Below are 19,754 nucleotides of genomic sequence, written 5' to 3'. Positions count from 1 at the left end.
GCTCCTGAAACTAGTTAGTGACTTGGCTGGGCAGAAGCCCCCCCCATGCAGAAGAAGAAAAACGGAAAAAACCCTTTTGCTCCGCCCTTTACCTACATTCACCTGCAAGAAAGTTACGTTTAGCGCTCTTCACATAAGAGCGGCCCACAGTACCAGTGACCAATGTCTGCTGATCCTCTTCCGCTTGTGTTGAGCTGTTGTAGTTCCTTGGCGAATTCCTCCCCTGCGTGACAGTTTTGAGAAGCTGACGTCTGCGTCCCTTTGGCTGTCCACCTGTTACGGTTGTTGCGGCGTGGGCACTCCCCAAGTCAAGGACCCGGCCATACATAAATGGAAAAAAGACACAACAACCATTAGTGTTATCTGGCCTCCTGTGATAACTACAGTACACATGCCTGTAATACATTGCCCTCACATGCTAGGTCTTAGCCAAGACTAGTGCCAGATGCATATCCGGTAACACTTCCAACTGCCAGCGTTTCACCTAGCATCGGTCTGTGTCCCATGCGGGATGTGAATTAGTGTTGGGGATAGGGTGCCCAGCAATATGACCTTCATCAAAATTGGACACAGTGTGAAGTGCGGTGACACAGCGCATTCATGGTTACCAATAATTACGCCGCCGCACGTGCAGGAATCTATTGATAAACCGAAGTCCCTATGACGCTTCCTAAGATCGTCCCAGAGATTCAAAACAGGCCCCTACTAAGGGAACTAATCCTATCCTTGCACCTGCAAAGTGCGTGGGATATAGGCAAGCGTTTCCTAATGGCATAGCCTCGCTTGCCTACCCCTGCCTTCACTTACCATGTCCAACATCGTCCCTGAGGTTATAAAACCAGGCACCCCAGTAAGGGGAACTAAACCTATCATTACACCTGTAAATTGCGTGGGACATAGACCAGGTTTTCTCAATGGCATCGCCTCACTTGCCTACCCCTGCCCCCACTTATCATGTCCGTTTTACTATCAAAGTCTTTAGGCGTACGATATATAATTGAAAGGGGGACATACAAACCAACCTGAGATGATCAAAAAGGAACCCCTGACCTGTGTGTCACAACCATTAGAGCCCTCTGGGGGTATGGCCTAATTATCGATCTAGAAGCAGGGAACCCTGGATAATTCCCACATTCAGGTGAAAAGCAGCTCTCGTATAGAGCACTCAGCATCGGTGGCAACAATTACAGCTCTGGCTTTCGGTAAACATACCATCCACGCCAACCCGACATGAGTGACAGTAACTCCTGACCTATGTTCTCCATTAATTAGGGCCCTCGAAGATGTACCGCTCGGTCCCTACCCAAAGGAGCACCCAGTTTAAATGTAACAATAACCGCTCTAAATTAAAGCTTTCCATAAAATGTATGCCATAAAGAAGCAGCGAACTCTGGGACATCCCAAATTTCTTAGATGGCGACAGGCCCCCTTATAGAGCACCCACAACCTCCACGCTTGTTGAAACTATCAGATCGGTTGATGCCCTTGATAGTAGTACTAAAATGAGATGACCTGTGAGATAAAAGCTTTTCCTTCGCGTGGGTCCCCATGCGTCCCTATGTGTCCCTACCCTGGGTGATTCCTGGTGGCCCCCGTCATTCAAAAGGCTCTATGCCTTGTCTGTATGCCAGTCGTGGTGCTTACACCATTTTCTTGATATATGGTTCGGTACGCCCCTAGGGCTCAACGTATATTGTGCTAAGTTAATGTGTGTTAAATAGGTTTACTGACTGTAATTTTTTGCCTCTCGACTCCTAAAGGGACTAGAGGGATGTGTTTAGAAAAAGTACATATATTTATATACACCTGGTGTATCTCTACTTTCATTACCTCACTCATGAGATTATAGACTGGCAAAACAAGCTGCTTTACCTTCCTCCAAGCCTTAGCCTGAAGGCTGCTCTCCACAGCTACCACTAGGATAGCATTCACATAATGCTGTCTTTAACCTATCATCAATATGGGTCGTTGGACTGGTGCAATGTGCCCACTAGAATAATGGACAGCATACGCACCTCAAATTCTCAAATCAAGCGCTGCGAGGCCTCAGGGCAGTTATGCGCTATACAAATGTAATTTTTCATTTCATTTCATTTTCATTCATTTCATTTCATTTCATTTCATAAGAAAAACCACTGGAGGATTGACTTTCTTGGTCCTAGTGGCCGAGGACTGGAAGTTCTTGCCACCTAAAATTCGCTGCATTCAGTAATGCCTAATGTTCATAAGAGAAGAGAAAGTTGGATGTTCATGAGATAACCATATGACGCACCCAACCTCGGAATGAGCAATCATTCAATATTAATACACGATCCATCCTGCGCTCTGGGCCCGTCCCATCTAGTAGATGAAGAAAGAAAACTAACACAGGGACTTGCTGCCTGTACATGTGCTCACACTGCTCCCTTCTCGCTAGTGGAGAAGTTATGGCCTGACGTTATGCCCGGTGAGCGTTGTAGGGGGCGGGAATTCCCGTAAAGAGTCATTTATTCTAGGGATTTCCCTTCTCTTTTGAAATCGTCGTCATGGTGTCACCAGGCAATGGCAGAAACCGATAAACACAATTAGGACAGCACACTATGCTACGTCCGGATGTTTAGCTTACATAATTTTAAATACGTACATAACTCCACCACAATATATTCGGGGGCACTAGAATTATGCAATTGTGCGGCCTATCCGATTTTCCATAATTTTAGATTAGCCGCATTCACCACATAATCCATCCACTGCTGCATAATCTGTACATTTTAACAAAAAGAATATTGTTTCTAGCACCAACGTTTCAAAAGTTACTAAAAAAACAGCAACATGTGTTGCCGCGCAGTGGAAAGCCGTTTGAGAAGGTTAACTGGTTGATTATTACTATATGTGGGTGTTAAAATGAAGTGCAACCAATGCCCAAACAGTGTTAACAAGTGTAAAAATGACAAAATAATGAAGTCATACCATCACAAAACGTGAAGCATTGCACTGCATAATTAGACTTTTCTCGCCACATAATCTACTCAAACCCACCGCATAATTTGCCCCTCCCCTGCCACATAATTCCTGAATATACATGCGTGACCTCTCGCTTCACGTTCATCGGATCGGAGTCTCCTGCTTAACTCGGAGTTCCATTGGGTGCCCACCTCATTAAACAATGCATAGTGAAAATGTATTTTTTGTTCAAACTTTAAAGGTCTTTTGTGATCTTTCTCTCCTGCGGGTATTTCATGCAAACCATAGAATGCAAGCCAATTATAATCTTGTCTGATACTTTAAGAATGTATGGAATTGGAGTGGGCTACTCAATGTGAATGTTTCTTTGTGGCCTATATAAACGGAAGGAAAGGTCACCGAGCAAATCAAAGTCAGACCTATTTATGGCTGCAAATTTACGTTTACGGCCGGAAATTGCTCTCTTTATGCCTGACAGTTGTCCATAGATTAATATCTGTCAAGTGTGAATTATTTTTCTACCTTCTACTTTTATGCCACAGCTGTGTACAACTGCACAGTAATAAACCCGGCAGACCCAGGGAGATTCAAGGCAAGCCTAGTAAATTTGAAAACGTCCACGGCCTGTCTGAGGGTCTCCCTGGAAAGGACTGCAGATTTACTCTGCCCCTTCCAGGGTGGGAAAGGGAAAAAGAACATTGTAAAACTTTGCGGTTTGAATGGGATGGGTTTGTTCATGAGGAAAAAGTTTTTCAATTTCAATTTCCCAAATGTGCATAATCTTCTTTTGCATTGTTATGTGAAATTCCGGAAAACTTTTGCTAAATACCGTAAAATAAAAATCTGCCCTAAGCCATCAGTAATAGACACCGGTGCCACGCCAACCGCTATTTGTGGTTTTTTCCGTGCTGCCAAAATAGGATATTTACCTGAATGGTCTTTAATTACGTGACCAGGCATGAATGGCATACATTTGGGAATTACATATTACACATATAATGCGAAGTTCCAAAGGTTACTCGAGATTTTATACAGACCTAATTAAAACTAGTCTCCTCCCTGCTACAAAAATGCACCATCCTCCAGTAAGAGTTGGAGCCCAAGTCTGGCATGTGACACGTGTCACTCTGTCATGTGGCATATGCCACATCTGATGTGACATATGCCATAGATTTTCTACTTGGTCTTTCATTATTATCAGCTGAGCATTTCCAAAGGACTATGTTTCACTCTGCTAAAATAAATAAATTGTTTAAAAAAATAAAAATAATATTAAAAAATAATTTCCCGAAGTGGGGTTCGAACCCTGGTCAAAACTCACTCAAAGCCCCTCTGAACTAACAGTGAGCCATCTATTCTGCTGAAATTACCCCAGCCAAAGGCATATATGTCATAGAATAATGATGTCGGTCCTTCCTCTATTTCTATTGTCTTTGGACTTTAGATACCAGAAATCTTCTCTCGATTTACATTCTTTAAATACAAATAGCCCTTCCTTTCATACAGTCTGCCACTAGCCCCATGCATTTATTATTGTTACACAATCATCCCCACATTCTCATTCCACTAAATAAGTGATTTCTTTCATAGCAAACCTGTACCCCCTATCCACATGCCACCCAGCATGCCATCAATGCCTCACATGCACTATGACTAAGGAGGCCATAGTTGTTCCAGATACTGCTAGGGGGTGATTTACAAAGGTACAGCTTTCATTTGTGGTATTTAGAAATATATATTTTTTTTTTAAACGATTTTCCCCAGCTGGGGTTTGAACCCTGGTCAAAACTCACTCAAAGCCCCTGTGAACTAACAGTGAGCCATCTATTCTGCTAAAATTTCCCCAGCCAAAGGCATTATTGTCATAGAATAATGATGTCAGTCCTTCCTCTGTTTCTATTGTCTTTGGACTTTAGATACCAGAAATCTTCTCTCGATTTACATTCTTTAAATACAAATAGCCCTTCCTTTCATACAGTCTGCCACTAGCCCCATGCATTTATTATTGTTACACAATCATCCCCACATTCTAATTCCACTAAATAAGTGATTTCTTTCATAGCAAACCTGTCCCCCCTATCCACATGCCACCCAGCATGCCATCAATGCCTCACATGCACTATGACTAAGGAGGCCATAGTTCTCCCAGATACTGCTAGGGGGTGATTTACAAAGGCACAGCTTTCATTTGTGGTATTTAGAAATAAAATAAAAAAATAAAAAAAAAGATTTTCCCCAGCTGGGGTTTGAACCCTGGTCAAAACTCACTCAAAGCCCCTGTGAACTAACAGTGAGCCATCTATTCTGCTGAAATTACCCCAGCCAAAGGCATTTATGTCATAGAATAATGATGTCGGTCCTTCCTCTGTTTCTATTGTCTTTGGACTTTAGATACCAGAAATCTTCTCTCGATTTACATTCTTTAAATACAAATAGCCCTTCCTTTCATACAGTCTGCCACTAGCCCCATGCATTTATTATTGTTTCACAATCATCCCCACATTCTCATTCCACTAAATAAGTGATTTATTTCATAGCAAACCTGTCCCCCCTATCCACATGCCACCCAGCATGCCATCAATGCCTCACATGCACTATGACTAAGGAGGCCATAGTTCTCCCAGATACTGCTAGGGGGTGATTTACAAAGGCACAGCTTTCATTTGTGGTATTTAGAAATAAAATAAAAAAAAAAAAAAACGATTTTCCCCAGCTGGGGTTTGAACCCTGGTCAAAACTCACTCAAAGCCCCTGTGAACTAACAGTGAGCCATCTATTCTGCTGAAATTTCCCCAGCCAAAGGCATATATGTCATAGAATAATGATGTCGGTCCTTCCTCTATTTCCATGGTGTTTTCGGACTATTGCTGGTACAAACACTCGTTCTATTCATATGCTTTAAATACAAATATCCCTTCCTATTTTACAGTCTGCCACTAGCCCTATGCATTTCCAATTCTTACACAATCATCCACAAATTCTCATTCCACTAAATAAGTCATTTCTTTCATAGCAAACCTGTCCCCCTCTTACACATGCCACACAGCATGCCAACAATGCCTGACATGCACTATGACTAAGGAGGCCATAGTTCTCCCAGACACTGCTAGGGGGTGATTTACAAAGATATAAAAGGATGTCGTCAGCTTAGAGCGAAATGCGATCCTCAAACTCCGGGGTCCAGCTGATACCCCTCATCGAGGGCTGCCAATGCAGCCAGGCAGCGAGCGGTTCCAAGGCCAGAGCAAAGAGGAGAGGGGACAACGGGCATCCCTGTCGCGTGCCTCTCCCCAGTACAAAGGGGCCAGAGACTTTGCCATTCACCACTCCCTGGGCCAGCGGCTCCTCGTATAACAGTTTTACCCATCTTATAAATCCCGGGCCGAAACTAAACTTTGCGAGCGCGGCCCAAAGGTATGGCCACTCCACCGTATCGAAGGCCATCGTTGCATCCAGGGATGCCAAGATGGCCGGCTCACGTATGGACGCCACTCTCGCGAGGACTCCATGGAGACGCCGCATGTTGAGTGTGGTATTGCGATGTGGAATAAAGCCGGACTCATCAGGATGGACTAAATCACCAATGACTGTTATCAGGCGATTCGCCAGAACCTTAGCCAGAATCTTAGGCTCGGCGTCCAAAAGTGAAATGGACCTATAGGATGTACAATGTTCTCGCGGCTTTCCCTCTTTGTGGATAACTACAATGGTTGCGAGCCTTTGATCACGGGGGAGGAGGCCCGCATCACGCGATTCAAGAAACATAGCCCGGCGATATGGCGCTATCTTGTCGGGTCTTAGTTTGTAAAGTTCAATGGGGAGGCCGTTTGGTCCCATCGCTTTGACTGAACGCACTGAACGGATCGCCAGCGCAATCTCATCAGCAGTCAGTACAGCATCCATCAATTCCCTGTCTTCGTCAGCTAGGCGGGGTAAAGCTATGTCTCGCAACAACAAGTGCCAGTCCTCTTCGGGTCTGTCCGATACGGGAGAATAAACCCCCTGATAATATTCTGCGAAGCGTTCCACTATTTCCACTGGGTCAGTAACTCTCATACCACTCTGACTTTCAATCACCGGAACCACCCGACTCGCTCTCTCCTTCTTGTCCAGCCATGCAATCAATATACCTGCCTTATCCCCAACATCATACAAACGCCCCTGCTGCTCTCTACTCATGGATCTGGCAGTGTCAGTGACCAGTGCTTTATAATCACTCTGTTTGAGACTAAGAGCATGAAATTTCTCCTGAGTAACATCATGTTCCAAATCTTCTTCCAACTCGTCTATTTCGGATTCAAGTCGGATTACTTCTTCATGTTTACTCCTCTTGGCACAGGAAATCAACGACAAAGCCTGCCCACGGATAACTGTTTTGAAAGCCTCCCAAAGTGAAACAGCAGAAGACACTGACCCCAAGTTTTCAAGTAAATAGTGCTCTATAGACTCAACCAATGCTGCACGGGTCCTAGGGTTGCGGAGGTACCATGGGTTTATGGGAGCTAACCTCCCTTCTGCACCAACACCAGTATCCAACACCATGAGTAGTGGGTAGTGATCTGAAATGCCACGAGGCAGATGTCTAACCTCCTTAACCATCATGGCCTGCGCCGCTGGCATCAGTACATAATCAAGCCTAGAGAGGCTGCCATGTGCCCCGGAGTGGAAGGTGTATTGTGTCTGCCCAGGGTGTAGCAAGCGCCAACAATCTACTAATCTCAAAGTGTCCATAAGCCTACTCAGCCAAGCCTTTGATCCTGGCAGGTCCCTAGGTGGATAACGATCTTCCCTCCCACAAACAACCGAATTAAAGTCACCACCCACTATCAGGAATCCTTCAGGGAGATTCAGAATTACTTTACCGATATCTTCAAATGTGGACGATTGCAGACCAGGTGGGACATAAACAGACATTAGAAGTATGGTCTTGCCCTCCCATCTGCCCACTATTACTGCATAAAGTCCCCTGTCATCATAAATCACCTCATCAATTTCCAAGGGGAGGGAGGCTCTGATCATTACCCCCACCCCCGAGACCCGGAGGTGAAGCCCGAATGAGCGACAAGACGATAACCTCGTCTGTTCATGGCTGAGCAGGAATTTTCTATAAGGTGTGTCTCTTGTAGCAGGACCACATCTGGTGACATTCTCTTGAGTAGTTGGAGAACCACCCCTCTTTTAATTCTGTCCCCGAGACCATTGACGTTCCGAGACATTAGTCTCAACCCCCTATCCCCCATCCCAATAGTGACCACCACCCCATCCCAGAGAAAGACGCATCACCAGCGGACAATAAGCAAACGATACGGCACCTTGTGTAAAACCAAATTAAACCCCAACACCCAACCCCCGCCCCCCAACCAGAAAACCAAGCATCTACCCCCTCCCTGCACCCCTGCGTGTGACCCATCAGCCACCCCAACTTGCAGTGTGCCTGTCGCCCCATTCACTAACTAGTCTACAAAAAGAAACCCCAGAGGAGGACGAGTCCCTGTCCCTCCCGCCACCTCGTAGTAGCAGCAAAACACATTTATACATACGATATGCGACCCCCAGCAGTACACTATTCAATAGTTCAGGGAACCTAGTCAATATTCCTTATTCTTGCGCCGATCCGCCGTCTTCCGTACCCCCAGAGCGGTCTGCCGGATCTCTTCTCACGGGCAGAGTGTCAACCCAGTCACTAACCACATCTGGGCGGTCAAAGAAAAAGGCCTTGTCCTCATATTCGACCCGCAACCGTGCAGGGAAGAGCATAGCGTACTTCAAATCCATGTCTCGCATTGGCCTTTTTACTCCTTGAAAGCCCAATCGTTGTTTTTGGACAGATTGAGTGACGTCCGGGTAGAAGCTCACTGTAGTATTCTCAAACTTGACGGGTCCACCCACTCTCGAGGCCTGCAAAATAGCGTCTCTATCGCGGAAGTTGAAAATCCTAGCGATAATAGGACTTGGTGGGGCACCCGGCTTCGGCCTCCCGCCCGGCACTCTGTGCGCCCGTTCCACCGCGAAGAATTTACTCAAGCCTTTGGGGGCGAGATGATTGAGGAGCAGATCTTCCACAAAAAGATCCGTTGCGGTTTCTTCCGATTTTTCAGGAATACCAATAATGCGTATGTTATTCCGCCTTGCACGACTTTCGGAATCCTCCAATCGGCGGGCGAACTCTTCGTTGGCAGTTTGCAAATTACGGACCTCCTTTTTTCAAGTCAGAAACGTCGGTAGTGAGACTGGCTGTCTTCAAATCTAGGGATTTGACCATCTCGTTCGTTTTGTAGAGGTCCGCCCTGATTAAGGTGACATCCACAGCCACGGTATCCAACTTTAAAGCCAGAGCCTCGTATTGTTGTCCGATTGAAGTTTTCATGCCAGCAATGGCGCCCATGACGACTTGGAGGGTCAATTCCTCTGGGTCTTCAAAAGTCACATTCGCCCCTCCGGTAGTTTTAGGGATGGTACCGGGTGATCCCCTCGGCTGGGTGAATCGTTCGATACTATCCGCCTGCGTCAGACTGCCCCTGTCGGTGAACTTGGTCTTCCGCCGGTCTCCGTCTTGCTTGCCCGCCATATTGGGTTCTGTGCCCCGGAGGGCCCTGTGCGACCTGTTGTCAATATCCGCACTTCATAGCCCACTAGAATTTGAATGTTCAGGTTGAGAAAGGGTTTCTCCCGGTCCGCACCAAGTACTTGCGGTAGATACACTGCAGAGTGAAGCGCCCGGCGCAGGCCGATGATCAATCTGTCGATAACACCCTCGCTCACCGGTGAGGTCTCAAAAACGAAACCGAAAGTTGACCAGGGGCATCTATCCCACTGCAGCTAGCCGTTGTTGTTCAACTACTGCCTGGGTATTGGTGCCACTTGAGCTCCATGCCCTTCCACCCCTGTGGGCCAGAAAGTTGCAATCGGTGTAATTCAGGTTCCCAATGTCTAAATCGATTTTGGAAAGCAGCTAGTGCCTCTGCCGGGTCTGCACTTCAATATTCCATCCGAATAATCCGTATTCGTTTCAGTATATATGTAGGAGGCAGCGAGGGTCTCGGGAGCTCTTAGCTCACGCCGCCATCTCGGATGCTCGCGAAGCTTTTCCCCATGTACCAATCTTAACTGAAGACATTAACCCTCCAACGCATCAGGTGAAATTGTGTACGTGGCAGCCCAACAGCTGTGTTAATTAAACACAGCTCATCATTACATACCCCTCTTTGCTTGCTGACTCGCAGCATGGTACACTGTATGAATCTACTCTTAACAGTTGTCGTCTCACAAAAAGATATATGCTTTAATAATTCCAAAAATCCGATAATGTAACCAGCAATCCTCCAAACTCCCAATCTGAGATAACAGTCAAAACAATCCTGGGTGGTGCGCTGCAAACTGCTATACTTTAGAGTACAGTCCTCGTTTCTAGCGTCTCAGGTGCTCCCCATGCGCAGGCAACATACAATATAGTTGGGGCAAACTTCATATGTTAACTCAGGAATATTTCACAAATCAGCAATAAAATATACGTTTCAGTCGTACTGGTTCCCTCATGTATTTCAGTGTTCAACACAGTATTGAGCAAATACTGTGGATTAGTAACAGCGTGCATCCCAGGTGTCTACGCGTCTAGCAACAGCATTCCCCCACACATACACCCCAATACCTCAATTCAAAGTCCATACAAATACAGGAGCTTTCAGCGTTTATGCAATCAAGTACGCCGTCTGCTGGTTGACATCCACTTTTCCTACTGAATCCTGCGAGTTCTGTAGGCCATATATCTGTTCGTCATCACTCGACATGTCTCATTGGCTGGATTTAGATGCATTCTCTTCATCGGGGAACCCCTGATCTCTGCAACTGCCTGCATGGTGTCTTGCTGTCCGCTCAGGATCAGCTCCGAGCGTGGACCCACAAGTGGCAAAGGCGGTGTCCTTATTCTCGTATACCGTTGCTCTCTCCGCCAGTTGCGAAAAGGGCCTTTCAGTTTCGGTAGCCTTGTTGTTGTGGCCATGTCCCGAGGCCCCACATTGGTGAAGGTTTCCAGCCAGTCCTCCGCCTGATGCTGATAAGGCTGGCCCACTATTAGCACGTATTCTCAGAGATTACCCCCCACATACCCCGATCCATGAGATAACCACTAGCGCTGGGGATACCGTGAATACACAATGGGATATAAATGCAGAATTTTGTGAATATTGCCAAGACTTGTACCAGGTCCCCCCCCCATTGGGGGAAGACCCCTTGATGCCATTTTGAACAGGCGCACAGTTCCCACAATTTGAAAAAACAGCGCAGGACGCTCTATCTGGCACTATCACAAGGTCCGAAATCAAGGCAGCCATCAGGAGCCTCCCTCAAAACAAGGACCCATGTCTGGACGGCCTCCCGTCCGAATTCAATGGCACGTTTGCGGATACTCTGGTGCCACAACTAGAGAAACTGTGTAATGCTGCGCTGTTCTCGGGGTCATTGCCACCCACCATGAGACAGGCACTCTTAATGTCTCTCTCCAAACCAGCATGCCAGGCAATGTATCTTTCAGAGTTCCCCCCAACTATCTCTAATCACTACAGACTACAATCTATTCAGTAAAGTACTGGCTGGCTGCCTACTTCCATATTTACACAACCTAATCCAACCAGATCAATGTGGGTTTGTACCAGTGCAGTGCACTTCACTTAACATCAGCAGGTTTTACCATGTTATGACTGCAACCCCCAAGGAGAGAGCCCACGCAGGTTGTATCACCTTGGATCTGAGACAGGCATTCGATATGCTCATATTGGACTACATATTCCCAGCACTTGAACTATTTGGCATCCCGCCGGGTTATTTAATGTGGGTCAGGCTCCTGTACAAGGACCCCACGGCAAGGGCCCGTACAGGGCGACATATCTCGGAGGAGTACCCGGTTTGAAAAGGCACACGGCAGGGTTGCCCACTGTCTCCTCTGTTGTTTGTGCTGGCCCTGGAGCCTTAGCCCTTAGGGTACGGTTATCGGCTGTACAACCGGCCATACGTATCGGCCAAACAACACACATTATCTCCGCATACACGGATGACATCATTCTGTATGCTTAAGACCTCACCTCTCTATCACTGGCCACAGGCATTTTTTATGCTTTTGCGTTGCTTTCGGGCATCAGAATTAATGTCAGTATGTATTATGCCTTTTTTCCCGGCAAGGGGATTGCCCAGAGACAGTTCAGTTTGGCCCTCATTCTTTAAAAGTCGCAGCACATACTTTAAAATATCTGGGTATACAGATTTATCGCTCAACACCAAACCTCATTGACGTTAACCTAGGTAAGGCTATGCGCTCGCTACACTCACATGTAACCTTCTGGTCCTCCCTACTGCTATCATAGATGGGCCGAGTGGCAATTTCGAAAATGGTAGCCCTCCCCTTGCTACTGTATTTCTTAACCAATTTGCCGGTTGTGATCCCGACCCTGCTGCTTAACTATGAACAGCACTCTTTCCGTTTTGATTTGGGGAAGTGGCCACCGCAGAGTAGGACTGAATAAGCTGCAACTGGACACTGATAAAGGGGACTAGGTTACAGTGGCTCTCAGATTGGCTGTCAGGGCGTAACTTACATTACATTAAATTATTCACATGCCGATGTGGATCGCGGACGGGTTCATACTCTGATCCTACCAGAGGCTAAGATTCCGACCGATGCTCGCTGCTTTTACGCACAGCTCTCATTTATTAGAAATAATCCACACACTACACATGTGGCTGCCTCCCTTACTCTTACACCATACCACTACTTGGGATCCTGACCCCAAATGGCCTCCTCACTAAACTGAGACTGCTCCCCTGGGTGGAAGGCGGTTTAGCTAGAGTGGGAGACCTATTTCACAACAGCACATTTATGGAACACGACAATTTTGTCTGGAGCAAAGGAGTCACGGATGCATTAGATTTACTACATGCCACACTTCTGCAATATGCAAAGAAACATTGGTCCCCCCACAGGGAGAAACCTCCCCACCATGAAATGGTCTTCATAACCTACCTGATAGTGAATGGCCGACACCTCACCAACTGGCTTTACAGAAGCATTAGTAACCAAACTAGAATTTCACAGAAGGTTTTAAGCAACAAATGCAACGAAGACTTGGGTACAGACATGATGTATGGGGACTGGAGCAGGTCCTTGGCATACCCTTTGAGAATCCCACGGAATGCCAAATTCAACTTCATTCAATACATGTTTTTGCAGAGGGCATATCTCACCCTGCACCGACTGCAGCATATCTTCCCAGCCACACAGCACTGCTGTCCTAGATTTAAAATATAAGATGCTAACCTGCTATGTATGTTATGTCAATGCACCGTGATTATGTCTTACTGGTTAGAATTGTTATCACTGATATCAGCTACTGTTGGTGTCCCCATTCCGCGTACTCATGCAGTATTCCTTTTGGGATTGATGCGGCTCCATAAGGCGCAGAAAGAACAACTTCGCTTTATAGACTTGCCTCTACTCCTGACTAAGCAATCCATTACGATGAGGTGGAGGTCGGCTGGTCCCCCACAGCTTCATGGCTGGCATGGGGTAGTGGTGTAATGAAGCGGGTCGGAGAGTGCTGCTATCCGCCTGGAGGAAGACCTGGGTTTGTGAACAAAAAATATCTCTTTAGACTGTGTCAGTATCCTGGAGTCCTTGAAGGCTCTGGCCCCGCTGCCATTGCATGTAGCTCGAAATTAGCACCTGTCTTATTATATACAGCATCGCCGTATGATCCCCTCCCCACTCGCCACCCCGCTCCCGCCTCCCAGCTGCTCCTCCCTCGCTCCGCCCCCCGCCACTATCTACTTATGACAGATGCATTTACGCGCAGCGGGCGCGCCAAAGGTAAGCCCGTCTACGTCCATCCGCGCCTTGACCGCGCCTAGCGCAAGACCCCCTGGCCCCCGCAAAAACCACTCCACCCGCCTAACGTACGATGTCGCAACCCTCTCTGCACTTAACACCGGCCAACTCCCCGACTGCCACCAAGCCGCCCCAGGACGCACCCATGGACCCTTCACCTGCCAATCCTGCAAGTTCTGCTGCATCAGGACCCACACTGCAACCACTACCGCCAAACAGAGCCCAAACAACAACCACCTAAAGTGGATCCTGCTCAACACGCGCTCGGTCCCCAAACACGCCATTGAACTATGGAACCTACTCAACACCACATCACCGGACGTCGCCTTTCTTACAGAAACCTGGATGAATGCCTCATCAGCGCCCGACATCGCCGTAGCCATCCCGGACGGATACAAGATCATCCGAAAGGACCGCATCAACCAAACAGGAGGAGGCATCGCCATCGTCCAGAAGAACACCATCCGCATCACGACCAGCTCCGACGACACCCTCACAGCTGCCGAACACCTTCACTTCCAGATACACACCGACCCCAAGACCACACTTAGAGGCACCCTCATCTACAGACCACCAGGACCCCGCACACAATTCAGCGAAGACATCACCGACTTCATCAGCCCACACGCCCTCCCCTCCGAGGACTACATTCTCCTAGGGGACCTCAACTTCCACCTGTAGAAGAACAACGACAGCAACACCATCACCCTTCTGGACAACCTCGCTAATTTCGGACTCAAACAACTGGTAAACACCCCCACCCACCACGCCGGACACACGCTGGACCCAATCGTCTCCTGCAGCAAGCACGTTTCCTTCAACCACGCCACAGGACTCCACTGGACAGACCACAGCTGCGTCCACTTCAACTTTAGAAAGACCACGACCCACCACCACCCACAACAAGTCCCCCGCAGAAACTGGAACATAATTACCACCGACCAACTCACCACATCGCTAAACCAAAACCCTCCCGCCAAATCATCGGACCCAAATCAAGCAGCCGTCAATCTCGCACAATGGATCACCCACTGCGCTGACGAATTAGCACCCCTGAAAAACCATCACAACAACAAAGGTAGCAAAAAAGCCTCCTGGTTCAATGACGACCTCAAGAACTCCAAAAAGAACTGCTGCACCCTCGAGAAAACGTGGCGAAAAAACCCAACCACAGACAACATGACCGCCCTCAATGACGCCACCCGCAAAGACCACCAGCTGATCCGATCCTCCAAGAAATCAGCATTCAAGGATCGAATCGACAACAACGCCCACAACAGCAAGGAACTCTTCAGCATCGTCAAAGAGTTTACCAATCCCAGTGCCGTCTCCAACGACATCACTCCCTCTCAAGACCTCTGCGACTCACAAGCATCATTCTTCCACAGCAAAATCGCTGACATACATAACATCTTCGGCGACCAGTCCACCCCCCTTACTACCGAACTGAAGCCCCCCACCACCACCCTTTGCACCTGGAACTCGGCGGCTGACACAGTCTCGGGGAACAACGGGGGCCAGAAGTTCGCCGGGAGAACACGAGGAACCCGGTCCGAGGAGCAGTACAGTACCTCAGTCTTGGTACTGTTAAACTGCAACGAGTTAGAACTGAGCCAGTCAGCTGTGGCTGACATGCATCGATGGAAAGTCTCCAGTGGGACCGCGTTCTTCCCTTCCAGCGAAAAGACCAACTGGGTATCAATCGCATAATTAAATGCAGAGATACCAAATGATTTAATTAGTTGGACCAGAGGGCGGAGGTAAAGGTTAAAGAGTATAGGGCTGATGGCCGAGCCCTGTGGCACCCCCTACCCCACTCTCCGCACCTCCAAGCTGAAAGGTGGTAACGCCACCACCTGCTGCCGGTTGTCCAAGTAAGAGACCAATCAGTCCCTTGCACTTGCCGTGACCCCACACTCCTCCAGCCTCCTGATAAGGGTAGGATGGCTGACCGTGTCGAACGCGGACGACATGTCGAGCAGCACCAAAAAGGCTGCCCAACCACTGTCGACCCGCGACCGCAAGTTGTCAAGCACGGTCACCAGCGCGGATTCCGTCCCATGTGCTGGGCGAAAGCCAAACTGTGCCTCATCAAACCAGATGTTTTCTTCCAGGAAGCCAGACAAGGAGCGGGTCACTAACTTCTCCATGATCTTAATGGGGAAGGGAAGCAAGGAAATGGGTCGGTAATTACACAAGCAGGCGGGGTCCAAGGTGGATTTCTTAAGGAGAGGTGATACCACTGCCAGTTTCCAGCACTCCGGGACTGTTGCAGTATCAAACGACTGGAGACAGATGGAGTACAAGGGCTGGAAAAGTTCGTCCTGAAACACCTTCCAAAATTTAGGAGGGAGTGGATCAAGCGGGGAGCCAGATGACACCGTCTGTGCCAGACTACAGAACTCCTCAAAGGAGGGGATGGGAAAGCAGCTCAGCTGGGGTCGACTGGACACAACGTCCGGAGCTCCCAAGCTGAGAGCAAGACCCCTCAGCTGGGGTCGACTGGACGACACATCCGGAACTCCCAAACTGAGGGCAGGGCCACTCAGCCGGGGTCGACTGGGCGGTACGTCCGGAGCTCCCAAACTGATGGCAGGGCCACCCGGCTGGGGTCGACTGGGAGGCAAGTCCGGAGCTCCCAAACTGAGAGCAGGACCACACAGCTGGGGTCGACTGGGCGAGCCGTCCGGAGCTCCCGAACCGGGGGAGGAAGGTACTGGGCTCTGTAAACCTTCCAAGATCTTAACGATCTTCTCCTCGAAGGCACAGGCCAGGGAGTCGCACAAGACCTGCGACGCAGGAACATTATTGACCGCGCATGAAGGATGAGTCAGGTCCCTAACGATTTTAAACAGTGCCTGCGACTTGTTGGAAGCCTGATTCAAGGTGGCTTCCAGATAGGACGCCTTAGCCACCTTAATCTGTGTCTTATATTCCTGCAGGGACTGCCTAAAGATAGCCTTCGCCGAGCCAGAATACTGCTTCCTCCACGCCCTTTCGGCGCATTTGCAGCTAAGGTTTAACTGCCGCAGGGCGTCCGTATACCAGGGGCTCGCACGATTCAGCCTGCCCCTTGACCTACGGAGTGGCGCTACCTTGTCCAAAGAGTTCGAGAAGGACTGACACAAGGTGGTATAGCTCTCTTCCACCGAGTCACTCAAACTGAAGTTGCCCGGTAGTAGTCTGTGCAGAGGCGAGGCTTTTAGGAGTCGAGACCAAGGTCTGCCCAACTTAGCCTGTCTAGATCCAGCCTCCACCGAGGAGTGATCCCCCAAATAGAGGGAGAAAGCAACCAGCGAGTGATCCGTCCAGTATTGACACAAGATGTCACCCACAGACACAAGTTGGGTGTCTGCGAAAACTAGGTCCAGAACGTGGCCCTTCCGATGTGTGGCTGACCGGACCAGCTGTTGCAGCTGGATGTCATTGCAGGCTTGGCACAGAGTGGAAAGCGCACTGTCCAGCGGGCCACCCGACCACAGGTTAAAATCCCCTAAGACCACTAGCTTAGAGTGGGTGTTAGAGAGGTCGTAAATCAGGTCAATGAAGTCAGGGAGGGAAGGTACATTGCCAGGAGGACGGTAGCACAAAACACCCGAGCAAAAAGTCTTCTCGTGATTTTTAAGAGAAAACCCCATCAATTCAAAGCCCGACACCTCTCTAATCTTAAGCTGGGAGAGAGCTAGCGTGTCTCTATAAATTAATCCAATCCCACCACCCCGGTTCTTCACACGAGGGGTATGGTTGATTTTAAACCCTGGAGGGTAGGCAAAAAACCCAGTTCAACCTCACAGTCCTCCCGCGTCCAGGTTTCCGTTAGAACCAGAACATCGAGCCCCGCGGACTCGATGAGGAAGGCGATCTCCGTGTGGTGCTTACAAAGGGACTGGACATTAAGCAGCCCACAGCAGAGGTGACAAGACATCTGAGAGGTGAATCTACATCTGAGATTACTTTTTATGCATGTATGCTGTCATTGAGCATGGGGCTGTGAAAAAATGCCTTGAAATTTAAGAGGGATAAAACACATCTTCTGACTTAGAACCTTTGTCAATAACTGAAAATAATAATTGATGCGCTTCTAATTTGAAATGGGCTTGTACACTGGCACTTAATCTGATATAGCACTGTCTTTCTTCATTAAATTTTAGTTGACTTTCTAAAAGCAAGTACATTTAAATTTAGTGTCCTGTTTTTTCTTTTTGGGTTGCAAACCTGGGTATGAAACATAGTGCTACCATTCTTTCTCGGGTAAAGTAATGCAATGCACTATATTTTTGGCTTCTTTCTTAAATGTTTGGCCCTGTTTGCAACATGTTCAGAAAAGGGCAGTTAAGATTCCACTTGCTGTAAATTGACACAACACAGTCACCCAGACATAGTCCACAGTTTACACTGTCTAGCATGAACTAAGATAAAATCCAAACCGATCTTTAATATCTGCTGATGCCCTGTTACTGGATGTTCCTCAAATTAAGTTTGCGCGTAAGGGAAGGAGATCATTAGCTTTTCACAACCAACGAGGTATGTAAGACCATTGCACCTGCAGGTTGAGCACAATAACCTACAAATACTTACGTTTCCGAAAACTGGTATGTTCAAAAAAGTAGTTGTGTCTATAGTCCAAGGCATTCTTTATTGTATATATTTTGTACAAAAAAGTTTTTCTCTACTAAAAAGGCACAAGCATCTTTCTGAAAAATGTCAAAGTAAAGATTATATACTTTCATTTGTATTTACAGGTAATTAGTACTAAATTGATGCAAAGAGGTTACATTGATATGTAATATTTTGCAAATATTTATTTAAACCAATTGTTATAAGGTTAACTTACCTGTTCCCACCCTAAAACCCAGGGATACTAATTTGCATTAGCTATACGGCAAATGCCAAGCCACTCCTTTGACTTTAAAAAGTGTGAAAACCTCTCACAGTGCAGTAAAAATGGACTTTCATGACCTTTTGTGATTAATATAATATAGAATAGAATAGAAGCCATTTATAAAGCGCCTGGTTACTCAGGAACAGAGTGTCCCCGCGCTGAAAACCGCAAAGAAGCTAAGAGGAATGAACACAGGAAAAACAGACAAGACATGGGGGAATGGGAAAATTAGATGCGGGGAAAGAGGAAGGTTTTTAATTTTCCTCGAAATCTCATTTCAGAGGGTTCCATCCGCATCTCAAGAGGGAGTTCATTCCAGCCCTTGGCAGCCAAGTATCTGAAAGAGGAGCCGCCCATCTTCGCTCTAGCTATCTTAGGGATGTTGAACACCATCGTACCAGCAGATCTAAGGTTCCTGGTAGGGCGATGTATAGCGAGTAAACCCTGCAGATATCCTGGGCCGGTGCCGTGGGCTATGCGGTTGGTAAAGCATAGGGCCTTGAATTTAATTCGCTCCTTGATAGGGAGCCAATGGAGTCTGGACAAGGCCAGTCTCCCTGAGGCTCTTCGAGGAAGCTTGAGCACAAGGCGCGCTGCGGCATTTTGAGCGGACTGGAGTTGGTAAGTGCCCTTTTTGCTCAACCTCAGTAGCAAGGCGTTCCCATTAATTAATGACATTTTTGTTGGTATTATGTTTACAATGGCATAATAAAGTTTAATACAGCTTAAATAAAGGCTTCCCAAAAGTAATTATTGGATAATGGAAGCTTTAAATGCCACATTGTTAGTAATCATGCTATATTTGTGGCCATTTCTATCATATTTATGACTATTCTTGGAATAATAATGTCTATGACTGACATGTTGTGAAGGATCTTATCATTATGATGGACATCCATTGAAAAGTTGTGTACCTGACAAAACAGTGGGCTTCCTTGAATAAAGTAGTCATCTTGAGCATTATTGAATAAAAATCTGGCATGTGAAAAACTAAACCTGGTCAGGCCAAGCAGAAAGTTTTAATGAGATTAGTTCGCATTATGAGAATCACAAGCG

Source organism: Lissotriton helveticus, chromosome 3_1 (assembly GCF_964261635.1).
Source record: "Lissotriton helveticus chromosome 3_1, aLisHel1.1, whole genome shotgun sequence".
In the NCBI taxonomy this organism is placed as follows: domain Eukaryota; kingdom Metazoa; phylum Chordata; class Amphibia; order Caudata; family Salamandridae; genus Lissotriton; species Lissotriton helveticus.
Note: the sequence above shows the minus strand (reverse complement) of the source record.